Below are 15764 nucleotides of genomic sequence, written 5' to 3' on the forward strand. Positions count from 1 at the left end.
CTGCCACGATGATTATTTTGCTCTCTGCAGCCTGTTGCGTGATCACAGCAAAATTGACACCTTTTAGTAGCAGCTGATCGCTGCCAGGAAGGTAGCAAGCCCACCAGCACCTTCCGGAGGTTCGGGAGGGGGGACATGGCACTTTTCCCAGGAAAACCACAAAGGGCTGCGCTGATGATTCTCACTCTGAACCAAGGGGGTGGGAAGCCATCCTATCGCCATCAAGCAGGTGCCCCAGGAAGGCTCTAGGAGGACCACCTGCTCAGCTAGACCCACTGCCAAGCGCTGCCCCCTCCCCGTCGCCCTCCTGAGGGTCCACCCTGCAGAGAGCTTCTTGGACTCCTCGCTTCCTCCATCTGTCACGTGTGGGCTTCCCACTCACCGAAGCTATGTTCCTCTAAGCTTGTGTGTGGCCCCACGGGGAGATGAACAGAAAGGTGGGAGGAACCTGAGGAAAGTGACTATTTCCAAAGGCCCCTTTCTTCAGAGCAACCCACAAGGGGGCCTGGGCAAAAAGACAAAGTGGGCATGCTGCAAATAGGTTTTAAAAACTCACCTTCTGGGCCTGAGAGACAAGACTATGAAGATGGAACTTTCAGCAGATAGAACTTCCAGAAAGAACGTGGGTACCAAGACTGTCATTCTAGTTGCAAGTTTCCCAAACGTCAGTCCATCCTGCGTGCCTGTCACCTGCTGTGCTGTGTGAGGCAACCACTTGCTTCCCCCAATCCCTGGGCACCTGGGCTAGCATTACTTTAACAGGGAACTATGTGCATAAGAATGTGAATGTACTCAGCAGCACAGAACTGCACTTTAAAATGGTTGAGATAATCAGTTTTTTGTTATGCATATTTTACAACTTCTAAAAAGTAAAAAGAAAGGTGATGCTATATCACTGGGCTTCCCTGGTGGCTATGATAGTAAAGAATCTGCCTGCAATGTGGGAGACCCAGGTTGGATCCCTGGGTTGAAAGGATCCCCTGAAAAAGGGAATGGCTACACACTCCAGTGTGCTTGTCTGGGAAATCCCATGGACAGAGGAGTCTGTCGGACTACAATCCACGGGTAACAGAGTTGAATGCAACCGAGTGACTGACACTTTCACTTTCTTCACTATATCATTACCCAATTAGCCAAAAGCTTATTTTCATTCAAAAGCCTGCAAACATGTTTAAAGCAACAATTGATTCTATTCATAATTTTCTAAATATTCTAAATAAGCCATAATATTCTAAATCTTAGAAGCAACCAGGATGCCCTTCAGTAGGTGGGTGAATAAGTCAATCATGGTGCATCCAGACAGTGGAATGTTATTCAACATTAAAAAGAAATTATTTTAATTAAAATTTAATTTTAATGACAAAAGACTGGAGCTATCAAATCATGAAAAAACATGAAGACACATAAATGAATATTTTTAATCAAAAGAAGCCGATCTGAAAAGGCTATATAGTTGGACTGTATGATCCCAACTATATAAAATTCTGGAAAAGGCAAAGTTATGAAAACAGTAAGAAGATCTGTGGTTTCCAGGGGATGGGGGGGAGGAAGGGATGAATACATGGGGCACAGAAGATTTTGAGGGTAATAAAACTGTCCGGCATAATACTGTAGCACTGGGTACATGTCATTATGGGTGCATGTGTGCTCATGTTCGACTCTCTGTGATCCCATGGACTGTAGCCCACCAGGCTCCCCTGTCCATGGAATTTTCCAGGCAAGAACCCACTGGATGGGTTGCCATTTCCTTCCCAACCCAGGGATTGAACCTGTGTCTCTTACAGCTCCTGCATTTCAGGTGGATTCTTTACCATTGAGCCACCAAGGAAGCCCATTTATAAATCTAAACCACTCTTTTAAAATTATCTATTAATTTTTAAAATTAAAAACCAAAGCAATTAAGTTTTTAAAGACATGTGAAAAGACATTTATTGTCACTGGCCAAGATGTATGAGGCATAGGTCATCATGCCACGTCTGCTATCAGTTAAAACAAAAACAACCAACAAATAAATGCTTATAATAACTGGAGGGGAAAACAAAGGAGGACTATACCATTACCCAAAAGAGAACCAGCATGTTCACCACCACTCAGTAGCAATAAGGCCATTCATACCCATGGGGTCAGTGGAAGCCATGTGAGGAGCCAAAACATGGCATCCAATTTTCCAGGGAGACACCCATGATAACTGAGTGGGGAGCCAGAATGACCACCCCATGAAGCAGTAATGAGGAGCTCATCCTTGGGGTCAACAGAAACCAAGTGGGCAATCTGTACTTCTCTCCATTTTCTCCCCCTGCTGAGCATCATCAAACTGCTGCTGCTGCTAAGTCGCTTCAGTTGTGTCTGACTCTGTGCAACCCCAAAGACGGCAGCCCATCAGGCTCCTCCGTTCCTGGGATTCTCTAGGCAAGAACACTGGAGTGGGTTGCCATTTCCTTCTCCAGAGCAGCATCAAAGGAAGCCAGTAAAAACAGACGGTTTAATCCATCCAGACTCTCATAATGTAGTACCCAAGTGACTAAATTTCAATCAAAATCACTTTTCATATCAGGGAGATGTCAAACTGAGTAATGAAAGATAATTCATAAATGCCAATACCAAGATGCAAGAGGTGTTGGAATTATCTGACAAAGATTTTAGAGGGCCCATCATGAAAAAATGTCTCCATGAATACTTACAAATAGCATTGAAACAAATAAAAACAGTCTCAGGAAGGAAATCAAAAGTAAAAGGACAACCAAATGGACATTTTAGAACTGAAAAATACTATAACCCCAAATTTTAAAATTCAGTGGGTGCACTCAACAGCAGAACAGAAGGGAGGGAAAAAAAGAAGCCGTGAACTTGAAGATAGAACGATAGAGGTTTCCCAGTCTGAACAACAGAGAGAAAATAGGCTGAAAAATAAAAAATGAACAGAGCCTCAGGGACCTATCAGATTAACAAAAGCTATAACGTTCATATCATCTGAGTTCTGGAAGGAGACGAGAAAGAGGACTGGGAGAAAAACAATACTCATCGAAATATGGCTGAAAACTTCAGTTTGACAAAAGACATATAAACCCATGGAATCAGGACACTAGTGAATCTCAAACAGGATAAACCAAAGAAATCCTCACCAAAACACATCACAGCCAAACTGCTGAAATCTTAAGATAAAGAAAAATTTCCTCAAAGCTGTAAAAGAGAAATGACAACTTTCCTATGGGGAAAAACAAATCCTAATGCCAGCCCGTCTGGCATTTCAGCCCGTCTGAAACTTGAGGTCAGAAGGAAGTAGCACAACATTTTTCAAGGGCCTAAAGAAAAGAACTGTCAACCACAAATTCTATATCCAGCAAAAAGACCCTTCTAGAAGGAAGGGGAAATGAAGGCATTCTCAAATAAAACACAGAGAATTTATCATCAGCACGAATGGCTAAAGGAAGTTCTCTACATAGAAAGGAAATAATAAAGGGAGGGGGAGTTCCCTGGTGATACAGTGGTAAGGACTCCACACTCTCACTGCCAAGTTCAATACCTGGTCAGGGAACAAAGATCCCACAAGGCATGTGGTGTGGCAAACAAATTTTCAAATAAAATAGCATAAAATAAGAAGTCATCATAAATTAATGGTGTGATCCATTCTTGTAAAAATAATATTACTACTACTAAAACAAGGACACTTGGAACTTCAAGAAGGAGAAAGAACACTGGAAAGAGAAAAAATATAGATAAATTCAATATTTCCATTTGAATTTTCCAAATGATGTCTGAAACAGAAAACACTAATGTATTTAGAAGAAATATTTAAGACAATTATAGGTGGGAGAAGGTAGAGGAGGTAGTTTCTACATTTCACTTCAGCTGGTAAAGCAGTGACATTAATAGACTATGATGAGTTATGAATCTATAACGCAATACTAACAGCGACCACATAATCAATACGAGGATATCCGACAGAGCCTGCCTGAACCACAGGCCACAGATGCCATCTCTCTGCAACCATAGAAGCTCGGGCTGGAGAGGATGTGGCTGCAGCCTTCCTGACAGTGAAACTGGGTACCCATGCAGGCAAAGCACAGCTGTCTGTGGCCAGGGGTCCACACACACTGGCCAGTCCCTCTGCAAGCCTGACTTCCCTCCACACAGCCCATGAGCTCTGACTGCCTCTGTCCCCACTAGCATCCATATTCCCAATGCACACCCTCATCTCTTTTGTCATTGCCTGCTTCCTACCCACACTCCAGAGGGTTACCTATTATGTGCTCAGCAATTCCAGACCAGCTCCAGTCGGGCTAAACTAGCCAACATCTCTGCTGTTGGGTGACTACGTCACAACTTCTTCAATGAAGTCTGAACTCCATCCAAAATCTGCCCTTTAGTGGACAATCTCTTGCAATCCTAGGGACTATAAACAATGTTCTTAAGTCTTGTGCATACGTGCGTGCTAAGTCACTTCAGCTGTGTCTGACTCTTTGCAACCCTGTGGACTGTAGCCCTCCAGGCTCTTCTGTCCATGGGTATCACCAGGCAAGAATACTGGAGTGGGTTGCCACACCCTCCTCCAGGGCATCTTCCTGACCCAGGGATCAAACCCACCTCTCTTATGTCTCCTGCACTGACAAGGCAGGTTCTTAACCACTAGCACCACCTGGGAAGCCCTCTTATGTCTTATAGTTACTCTTTTATTTTAGTTAATCATCCTTATCCTAAACTTCCCCAGTGTAACCAACTATGTGATGTCTATCTTCTGATTAGATACACATACTACAGAATCAGTACTGGAAGGGGCCCCAAGGGACAGATCCCTAAAGATGGGATCATGCCCTTGAACTTAAGTGTGATGTTAGATCCTTGCCTATGAGAAACGGGATGCTTGCAACCCATGACAAGCAGTGCCATCACAGTTAATCAAGCTATTACCCGTGGTTGCTCATGATAAAGTGCCAATGGGGGCACGTGCCTTGGGAATACCAGCCACACATCAGTGATGATGACAATCAGGAACGTGGTATGAGATGGACTTTTCTGACTGCCATTGAGCACTTAGAAAACTATAAACCCAGGTCTATTAACTCCCACCTCAAGTCATGATCTGAGACTCAGACAGCTTCCACAACAGCCCTGAAAGAATTTATTTCAGGGCTGACATGACAGAAGATCAAACACAAAATTTAATGGTGCAAGTTGTGCATTTAAATGGCAGTTGGATTCACAGTCTCACCAAGTGTCTAGGGTGAAAATTAGGTCAGTAATCAGGTAAGAATGAGATCCTGAAACTTGGAATAAGGCCATCTGATTGGACCTGGAGAAACTGACAATATTGACTCCAAGTCACTCTGAACCTCTCTGACCAGTAGCAGTAGCTTTTCCTCCAAGGTCCAAGAAGACCAGTCTTCCTCAGCTTGAAAACCCCATGGTATGCTCCCTTGAGGCATTAATAGACGCCTCGAATGGGGATGTTCTCTCTTCTCAGAGCCCACCACAGCCCCCCACCCTTTTGTCAGTAACTAGAGCTACATGTCAGCATGACTCAGGAAACAGGTACAGGCTATGTTATTGTTGTTTATTGTTATCTTATTGTTTTTTATTGTATATTATTGTTGTAAGATTTGTCCAACTCTCTGTGACCCCATGGACTGCAGCACACTGGATTCCCTGTCCTTCACTATCTCCCAGAGTTTGCTCAGACTCATGTCCATTGAGTCCATGATGCCCCTGAGCTTTATCCAGGAGGAAATAGCTTATATACCAAAATAGCTGTAGATCCTTGATAACACATATCAGCAGAAACCTGAGAATCCATGTGTGGGAGTGGATCCTAAGAGTGTTATAACAGAAGGGGTACAAAGAACATCAGTGATTGGGCCACGTTCATTGATGGGGTGCTTATTAGAAGTTCTCAACTTAATGTATTCATTGAATGGCTGGCTGTGGTTTTGCAGCTTCCTTGGTTGGTTAACAGAAACCTGGACCCACCACTAGAAATCTAGTGGTGACCTAGATTTCATGAGACTGAGATGCCAGAACTCCTGTGGTCTGATGTGGAGGCAAGAATTCAGCAGCTCAGGTAACTAAGAAGGCCGGCCTGGGTATACCGTGTGCCACGTTCAGACCTACCTACCCACTCCCCAACCACAATTTTCTAGAAGACCCAAAGGCCCTCTCCTCTCTAGGGCATTGCACTCACATCCCTGAAAACCTCTGTGGTTGCTCTCTTTTGAGGTCAGGTATGTCTAGGGGGTGTCAGCCTTGAGATGGGCTCCCCGATTTCACTGGGAATCCCAGGAGAGCAGAGGCCAAGCGGGAGCACTTAACTGTCCATGAGAAAGTGGGCATATTCAGCCAGGGCCGTGGGGAGGGGCCAGGAGTCAGAGTTCCTTGGGTCCTAGAGATCTTCCGTGGTAGCTGACTGACCAGGGCGCCACTAGGGATAAAATAGGAGGTCAGCCCCTAGGATATGGCTTGGTCTGGATAACAAGAAACTCTATGTGTGGTTGTGTGGTCACTAGTAACCTGACTTGAGTCACCAGAGAGAATCATGCCCCTTCGTCCGCTCTTCAGACCTTAGTCAGTTCACAGAGCCAGAGGCCTCTGATTGAAGGGAAGCCTAAGTGCCCTTCAGAAAGAACCCTGTACTATTACTCTATAATCAAAGCTATGGTTTTTCCAGTAGTCATGTACAGATGTGAGAGGCAGACCATAAAGAAGGCTGAGCACCGAAAAATGGATGCCTTCGAATTGTGGTGCTGGAGAAGACTCTTGAGAGTCCCTTGGACTGCAAGGAGATCAAACCAGTCAATTCTAAAGGAAATCAACCCTGAATATTCATTGGAAGAACTGATGCTGAAGCTGAAGCTCCCATACTTTGCCCACCTAATGCGAAGAGCCAACTCATTGGAAAAGACCCTGATGTTGGGAAAGGTTCAAAGTAAAAGTAGAAGAGGGTGCCAGGGGATGAGATAGTTAGATAGTATGACCAACTCAGTGGACATGAATTTGAGCAAACTCTGATAGTGAAGGACCCGGAAGCCTAATGTGCTGCAGCGCCTGGGACTGCAAGGAGTTGGACACACTCAGCAATTGAACAACAACAGGAAAATCTCCAAACACTTGGAAACTAAAGCACAAACTACTAAATAACCCACAAGTCAAAAAGGAGGTGTCAAGGGAAGCCCAAAACACAGCGAATGAATGAAGCTGGAAATATAACATCTCAGAATTTATGGGACACAGCTAAGGCTGTGCTGAGAGGCCATTTATAGTGTTAAATGCTTATTCAAGAAAAGACAGAATCTCAAATCAATAACCAAGCTCCTACACCCATAACCTAGTAAAGGAAACCCAAAATAAGCAGAAGGAAGGAAATAATGAAGAAAAGGAAACAAAATGACTAAACTACAACAGAAAACTAATCAAGTCAATGAAAAATAAAGCTTGTTCTTTAATAATATCAATAAATTGATCTTTATGAAAATTATTACATATAGAATGGATAAAAACCAGATCCTACTATATAGCACAAAGTACTATATTCAATATCCTGTAATAAACCATAATGGACAATAACTTGAAAATAAATGTATATATGTATAACTGAATCACTTTGCTATACAGCAGAAATTAACACAGCATTGTAAATCAACTATACTTCAATAAAATAAATTTTTAAAAAATTAAATAAATAAATCCTACTTAGAATCTCTACAAAGATTTAGAAAGGAAAAAGGACAGAAGACACAAATTCCTAACATCAGGAATGAAACAGAATATCATGACAGACTTGCAGTATCCAAAGGACAGCACAAGGGTTACCATGAATAACTCCATCCACATGCATGTGATAACGTGAATGAGATGGATCAATTCCTCGAAAGGCACAAGTTAGCAAAAATTCACCAAATATAAAACAGATAATTTGATTAGCATTGTATTTATTAAGCAGACCAAATTTGTAATTTTATTATATTTTAAAATCTTCATTGAATTTATTACACTATTTCTTCTGTTCTTTGTTTTGGATTTTTGGATGCAAGGCATGTGGGATGTTAGCTCCCCAACCAGGGATCAAACCCACACCCCCTGCATTAGAAGGCAAAGTCTTAACCACTGGACCGCCAGAGAAGTCCCCCAAATTTGTAATTTTAAAACAGCCCAAGGAGAAGTCTTAAGATCCTGATAGTATTGCTGAAGAATTCTACCTAGAATTTACATAAAAATTAATACAAATTCTATACAACTTCTTTCAGGAAACAAAAGAGGAGGGGGCATTTCCCCATTAATTTCATGAAGCTAGGTATTACCCTGACACCAAAATCAGACAAAGATAGTCCAAAAGCAAAGCAAAACAAAACCTACAGAGCACTATCCCTTCATGAATGTAGATGTAAAATCCTTCATAAAATATCAGCAACTAGATTCTGCAATGTAGAAAGAATTACACACCCCACGACCCAGGGCCCCAGGCCTGCATCTGTGTAATCTATCATATTTACAGAGGAAAGAAGGGGGGAAATCACATGTATATCAATTGCTGGAGAAAAAGCTTTTGACAAGAGTCAGCACCTATTCATGATAAACTTTCTCAGAAAATATAAATAGAGGGAAAGGGTCTCAGCTTGATGAAGTGCATCTAAAGATGTTATCCTTAATGATGGAAAACTGAATACTTCCTCCTAAACATCAGAAATAGGATTATACACAGATCACTCAGCACTTTTATGTAACAGAGATGTAGAAATTCTGGCCAGTGCCACACAGCAAGAAAGACAATAAAAGATACAGAGACAAGAAAGGAGGAAATGAAACTTTCTATATTTGCAGATGACACGATCATCTATGTAGAAAATCCCAAGAAATCAGAAAAAAAGAGAGAGAAAAGGAAAAAAGCTTTCTAGAACTAACAAGTTCAGCAAAGTCATGGTCTACAAGATCAACACCCAAAAATCAATCCCACTTCTGTATACTAGCAATGAACAATCGGAAACCCAAATTTAAAATGCAATGCCATTTACAAGCACTCAAAAAACTGAAACACTTAGATGTAAAATGAACAAAGCATAACCAGGACCTATATGCTAAACACTACAAAACACTGATGAAAAACTCAAAGAAAATCTAAAGAAATAAAGAGATAGATTGTGTTCATGGTTTGGAAGACTAGCCGTAGCAGAGGTGTAAAGATGTCAGATTTCCCCAGAGTGATAGAGAGACTTACTTCAATTCCTATCAAAATCCCCATAAGCTTTTTTTTGTGGGCATAAACAAGATTATTTGAAAATTTATTGAGAAAGGTAGAGGAACTAGGGTAACTCAGTTTTGGAAGAAGGATAATAAAATGGGAGGAATCAGTTTAAATTTTCAATAAATTTTAAAACTTATTACAGCACTACAGTAAAGAAGACAGTGCCATACTGGTAGAGGCACAGACACATAGATCAAATTGAACAGAATTTAAAAACAAAAACAAAAACAGAAATAGACTTGCACAAGTAGGCCCAGCAGATTTTTAACATAAGTTCAAGCAATTTGGTGAGGGGAGGGTGATCTTTGCAATAAACAGTGCTGGAGTAACCGACATCCAGAGATAAAAAATAACCTCAACTACACCTCAGACCTTACTTATATTAACATTAACTCTAAATGTGAACCAAGCTTAAATGGAAACTATAAAACTATAAACTCTAGAATAAAAAAAACAAGAGAAAACTCTTTAGGATCCAGGGCATAGGAAAGAGTTTTCAGACTTGACACCAAGAGCATGAGCCATAGAGGGAAAATGTATAAATTGAATCCCATCAAAATTAAGAATATCTCCTCTCTGAGAACCCCTGCTTTGAAGAGGATATAAAACATCAGCTATAGTCCAGGAGACAGTATTTGTAAGCCATATATTAGACCAGGGAATTAAACCTAGAGAATGAAAACCTAACATAAAAAAAAAAATTTAAGTTAAAAAAAATTCAAACTATATGCCAATATACAATAAAAATTAAATTAAAAAAATTCAGCAACCATCCAATCAAAAAGTGAGCAAAAGACATGAAGAAAGACACAGCGCCAAAGATATACAGATGGAAACAAGCACATGAAAAGATGTTCAGCACCACTGGCCATCAGAGAAATGCAAATGAAAACCACAGAGAAATATCACTGCACACCCATCAGGATGCGGAAATGAAAAACAGTGATAACACCTAGTGCAGGCGAGAATGTGGAAATACGACATGAATGGCTGATGTGAATACGAAGTGATAAGGCCATTCTGGACACAACTTCGGCAGCGTCTTGAAAAAAAAAATTAACCTGCCACTACCATTTAACCCAGGGATTACCTTCCTGGCCTTTTATTCCAAAGAAATGGAAACTTAGATCCACACAGGAGACTGTGCACAAATGGTCATGGCAGCTTTATGTGTAAATAGCTGATAATTGAACTCAGCCCTGATGTCCTTCAACAGACGAACATTTAAATTAGCTGTGGTCCAGCCATGTCCTTATTACTCAGCAATCAAAAGGAGTGAACTATTACATGGAACAATACTGATGAATCTCCAGAGCATTATGCTGTGTGAAAAAAGCCACACCCCAAGGCCAGACACTGTAATTTCATTTATACGACATTCTTCTTTTTTTTTCCTATTTTATTCTTATTTTTTCCATTTTAAAATGGATGTGTAGTTGCTGTATAATCTTATATAAATTACAGGTGTATAATACAGTGATTCACAATTTTTAAAGGTTACACTCCATTCCATTATTATAAAGTATTGGTTATAGTCTCCTTGTTGTACTGTATACCCTCATAGCTTATTTTACCGCTGAGAGTTAGCACATCTTAATCTCCTAGATGTGTGTTGCCGCGTCCCCCTTCCCTTTCCTCACTGGTAAACCACTAGTTTGTCCCTATATCTGTGAGTCTGCTTTTCTGTTGTTATATTCACTGGTTTGCTGTATTTTAGATTCCACATGTAAATGATATTATACAGTATTTGTCTTTCTTTGACTTCAGTTAATTTGTCTTTCTCTGACTTCACTTTATGGTTTATGATCATCTCTAAGTCCATCCATGTTACTGCAAATGGCATCATTTCCTTCTTTTATGACTAATATTCCATTGTGTGTATATACCACATTTTCTTTATTTATTCATCTCTTGGTGGACACTTAGGTTGCTTCCATACCTTGGCAATTGTAAAAAAAAATGCTGCTATGAAAGTTGGGGTACATCAATCTTCTAGAATTAATGTTTTTGTTTCTCTCAATATATACCCAGGAGTAGAATGGTTACCTCTTGTGGAAGTTCTTTTTTTTTTTTTTTCACTTGTGTAATAGTCTTGAAATGACAGATTATGGAGCTGGAAAACAGATGAAAGGTTACCAGGAGTTGAGAGGGGGAAGTGGGTGTGGCCACGAGATATCCCTGTGGTGATGAAACAGGCTGTATCTTGACTAAATCAACATGCAGGTTGTGATTTGAAAGATGTTACCATGTAGGGAAACTGGCTAAAAGGTACATGGGATCTCTTTGGATTATTTCTTACAACAGCATGAAATAAAGAAAGTGAAAGTGTTAGTTGCTCAGTTATGTCCAACTCTTTGGAACCCCATGGACTGTAGCCCGCCAGGCTCCCCTGTCCATGGAATTCTCCAGGCAAGAATACTGGAGTAGGTTGCCATTCCCTTCTCCAGGGGATCTTCATGACCCAGGGATCAAACCCAGATCTCTTGCAGTGCAGGCAGATTCTTTACTATCTGAGCTGCCAGGGAAGCCCTGCATGGGAACTGCATGGGAACCTACAATTATCTCAAAACAAAAAGCCTAATTTATAAAAATAATAAATAGTAAATAAACAGAAAGAAAGAGCACTGAAACAGGAAGTGACCTTCATAGCATGTGAGCCCATGTTATTTACTGCAGCATCTAGAGACCTAAAACCATATCCCTCGGCCTGGGTGCCATAAGGCTGCCCTTGGAGAAACACTGACTTGGTGCATATCATTTTCCTCTGCATCATTTTCTCTAGGTCAATTCACTTGTCCTCAGGTGCCCTTATATTCAGAGGACATTTTTACATCACTGCCATAAATGGCAAGGCTCCCCCATTATATGAGTGCAAATGATTATAATGATAATATGATATCAGTGAAGACCCTCAGAGACTTCTCACTTCATTGCAAGTCAGAGCAGAGGAAAGGCTACCCTGACAGACTCTGTAGAGATTCCTGACTGTGACCATTCAGAGAAACTTGGTCATCTTTGCTCAGCCACACCCAGAAGGACAGAACTCCCAGACCTCGAAGACCATACCTGTCTTTGACCCTTTACTCAGCTCCCTTCAAGCTCTATGATTTTGTAAACTATTTTTTAAAGCACTGTAGGGCATCACTGGCTTCCCCAGTGGCTGAGCAGTAAAGAATTCATGTGCCAGTGTGGGAGACTCAGGTTCAATCCCTGGGTCAGGAAAATCCCCTAGAGGAGGAAATGGCAACCCACTCCAGTATTCTTGCCTGGAGGATTCCATGGACAGAGGAGCCTGGCAGATACAGTCCATGGGGTCACAAAGGGTCAGACATGACGGAGCACACATGCATGCACATACAAGGCATCATTGGCCATGCCACACGGCCTGTGGGATCTTAGTTCCCCAACCAGGGATTGAACCCGGGCCACTGCCGTGAAAGTGATGAGTCCGAGCCACTGGTCCGCCAGGGAATTCCCAACCTCTTACGGCTTTGAAAAAGTTGCCTCGACTCTCCTTGCCATGTTTTCCTTCTCTGAAGGTCAGGGCTTATGCCCACTTGTTCAGAGGATCGGACAACTGGCAGATGTGTATGGTGGTGAGCACTCTGCACTGGGTGTTTTTCTCTGTGTTAATCTGACACAGACCTCCCCACCCCCTTCTACAGTCTTGGTTCTCTGCATACACGCTTGTGGTTTCTGCCACGAGAAGGGCCTCTGGCTGGTACCCACTTGGCTCTCCTGGTGGCCTCATTTCCCCTTGGCAACTAGGCAGTGATTATTTAAGTTTTGGGGGGTTCCCCCTCCCCTGTCTTTCTGGTCAAAGTAAAACCGAGGGAGCAAACCTTCATCTCTTGGCTTCTCTGAATCTTCCCACAGTCCCCAAGCCTGTGCAGAACCCAAACGCTTGCTCTGATGGGTATCAGTCTTGTGATCCTAAAAGCTTGCCCTTAGTTGGGTACCAGAATTAGTTAAAAGGCACATTATTTTAAATTGGCCCTGACGTCGATTCTGCTTTTCCCAGTCTCCCGACGTTATCGTTTTTCTAAGTTGCATCCTGTCTCCCCTTGCATTCCGGCAGATAACATCTTGGCTCTCGTTCTTACAGGAAGATTTGCGACGGGAGCAGAGAGGCATGCCACCTCTCAGGACATGGGCTCCAGGGCTTATCTGACAGACCCTCCAGCTCTTAGCTATTTTGGACGCTGGGAACCCAAATATATGTATAAATACATGGTCCCAGGTCCAGGGTCCCTTGTAAATCTCACTGAAAAATGCTCCCCTTGGGTGGTTGCTCAGTAGAGCTGCTATAAATAGTATGACTCTCAAATACCTTGATATTTAGATTATACTGTATGTTTTTTTTTCTGACTCTTGGGCTAATAGAACTAATGTTCCTAACCAATTCACACCTTCAGTTTAATTAGATCCATCACTAAAAAAAAAAAAAAAAGAACTGCTTACCAAGCAACAGCAACAAATTTCCTTATAGGTTTTTCTATGTTCAGGAGAACACGGATTGCAGACTCGGTTTCTGACAGCCATTATGATTTGCAGTAAATATTTTGACAAAAAGAACAGTGATGGTAAGCACACAGGACAATTACTGAACTGGGTCAAGCCCAGTTTTATGCAGCATTTTCTTTTTAACTGTATGCTTGAAGATAAATACATCATTAAGAGTACAGGGTGAGGAAAAAAAAAGAGTTTGTTTTTTAAAAAACTAGCATTATCTATAGGCTTACCTCGTGAAGTATGTTACATACCTTGATGGAGAGAGAGGTACCTGCGGCCAGTGGTGCTCCAACTCAAACACGAATGACCTGGCCTGAAGCTGGGGAGACATCCGTGGCCCCAGAAAAGAACTCAGAGCAGAGAGGCGCTGGCCCAGCCTGCCTCCTACCCTCTTTGCTGAAATGGTGCCCACTCTACAGGCAGCATCTCCGAGGGCAGAGGCACCCTCTTTGTGTATTAGAAAATAAAGTAAAAGAGGATGACCTCCTGTGGCTTGGCCTTTGAGTCAACACTGGGCTTAACTGAGAAAAGCACCGTTTTGAACAACCTGGAGGAGACACATGCAGAGATGAAACTTGGTCTGGCTCAGAAATAGGAAGTCAATTCTTTTCTATACATCACTTAATGTCACAGTAACAACCTTTAAAAAACAGGAAGAGAGAGATGCAGAGAGGGAGAGAAAAAAAATACAGCCTCTGCTGAGACCTTCAGTAATTGTGACTATTGATCTAACAGCGCATCTACCGAGCCTGCTGCTGGGAAATGGAGGTGTGGCACCCAGCATATCAGAGACGTGTTTGTCCTGTGAAGGCTGGTAAGAAGTAGAGCCAGCGTCGTTGTCTTCCTGGAGGTGGGGTTGGAAGAAGCGTCCAAGAACCTCCCCACATAATACTGCAGGTTCTCAGGGCCCAGGTAGGGTATTTCCACTGCAAGTGAAGAAGGCCTGACAAGGATCTCTGTGATGCTGTCTTTATTTAAAGTACTGGTACTTTGCTCAATTTGGAATCACTTGCATTAATTTTTTAATTTTTTTAATTTACTTTTTAAATTGGAGGATAATTGCTTTACAATATTGTGTTGGTTTCTGCTGTACCATTAATTTTTATTTTCAATACATCGCATGAAAACATTATCTTGATGACTTCAGTTTGGGGCACCCCTAAATTCTGCATCCATGGTGGAGTTTTCTCTGACTCCCCACTCTAGTCCTTGCCCTGCTCTCTCTTACTTTGTAAGGAGAAAACACAGGAGTGATGGAGCATTGAAAAGTATAATAAATACAATCCATAAATATGTAAGAATACAGTATGTACAAGTTCAGTACATAAATAATAATTATTCTCAGTGGTGGAAGTTGAGAGGCAAAATGAATCTCTAAGTCACATAGAAAACAAACTTACGGTTACTAAAGGGGAATGGGTGGGAAGGGATAAATTAGAAGTTTGGAATTAACAGATACACACCACTATATATGGGTTTCCCACATGGCTCAGTAGTAAAGAATTCTCCTGCCAATGCAGGAGCCACAGGAGACAGGTTTGATCCCTGTGTGGAGAAGATCCCCTGGAGGAGGAAATGGCAATCCAATCCAGTAGTCTTGCCAGGAAAATCCCATGAACAGAGGAACCTGGCGGGTTACAGTCCATGGGGTCTAAAAGAGTCAGATGTGACTCAGAGACTGAGCACGCATGCACCGCTATATAGAAAATAAATAACAAGGACCTATAGCACAGGGAACTGAAGATATTAAAGATATTCAGTATCTTTAATAATCAAAAATGGAAAAGAACTTTAAAAAGAATACATATATACATGTACATATATGTAAAGTTAAATCACTTTGCTGTGTACCTGAAACACAACATTATAAATCAACTTCAATTTTTTTTAATTGCAGCTATTGGTATGGTTAAAAAAAACAAAAAAGAGTCTCAGGGCTTCCCTGGTGGTCCAGTGATTAAGACTCTCTGCATGTCAACCTCCAGCTGGTCATGTATCTAAGCCTCACACTGAGCTAGATTGG

The 15764-nt window shown here is 41.7% G+C and overlaps 1 protein-coding gene across 2 annotated transcripts in view; it reads right to left on the minus strand.

Moving 5' to 3' along the window:
- ZNF831 (zinc finger protein 831) overlaps positions 1-14323 on the minus strand; it is a 91503-nt gene extending 77180 nt beyond the window's left edge. For both annotated transcript variants that reach the window (XM_005214941.5, XM_059892995.1), the window contains exon 1: positions 13993-14323. The gene's annotated coding sequence lies outside the window, so the exon portion shown is untranslated. The remainder of the gene's footprint in view (positions 1-13992) is intronic.
- Positions 14324-15764: the final 1441 nt, after the last annotated feature.

This window comes from Bos taurus, chromosome 13, assembly GCF_002263795.3.
Source record: "Bos taurus isolate L1 Dominette 01449 registration number 42190680 breed Hereford chromosome 13, ARS-UCD2.0, whole genome shotgun sequence".
NCBI lineage: Eukaryota > Metazoa > Chordata > Mammalia > Artiodactyla > Bovidae > Bos > Bos taurus.